Genomic DNA, 252 nt, shown 5'->3' with positions numbered 1-252 from the left:
GGGAAATTCATTACAAGTGGTTTAAAGTGAGCTTTCTTTTGCTCTGACTTCACTGCCTTCAATTATTAGTATGACAGATAACAGTTTTTTATATATTTTTTTTATTTGTGAAATATATTTTTAGGAACATGAAAATACTACACACAAAATACCAAGTAGTATCTCAAGTTTAGTCAAGAGACCTATTGCCAGGAATAAATCCACAAGATCAAAACAGTAGATTTTGTTGCCATCCCTGCTTTAACCCATGGG

General features: G+C 32.1%; 1 protein-coding gene across 1 annotated transcript in view; it reads left to right on the top strand.

Annotated features, from left to right (window-relative positions):
• Positions 1-252, top strand: part of LOC119589089 (protein ROP-like) — a gene marked incomplete in the record, with an annotated part of 45455 nt that overhangs the window by 34462 nt on the left and 10741 nt on the right.

Source organism: Penaeus monodon, chromosome 25, assembly GCF_015228065.2.
Source record: "Penaeus monodon isolate SGIC_2016 chromosome 25, NSTDA_Pmon_1, whole genome shotgun sequence".
Taxonomy (NCBI): Eukaryota; Metazoa; Arthropoda; class Malacostraca; order Decapoda; family Penaeidae; genus Penaeus; species Penaeus monodon.
Note: the sequence above shows the minus strand (reverse complement) of the source record. Positions and strands in the feature narration are given on the sequence as shown.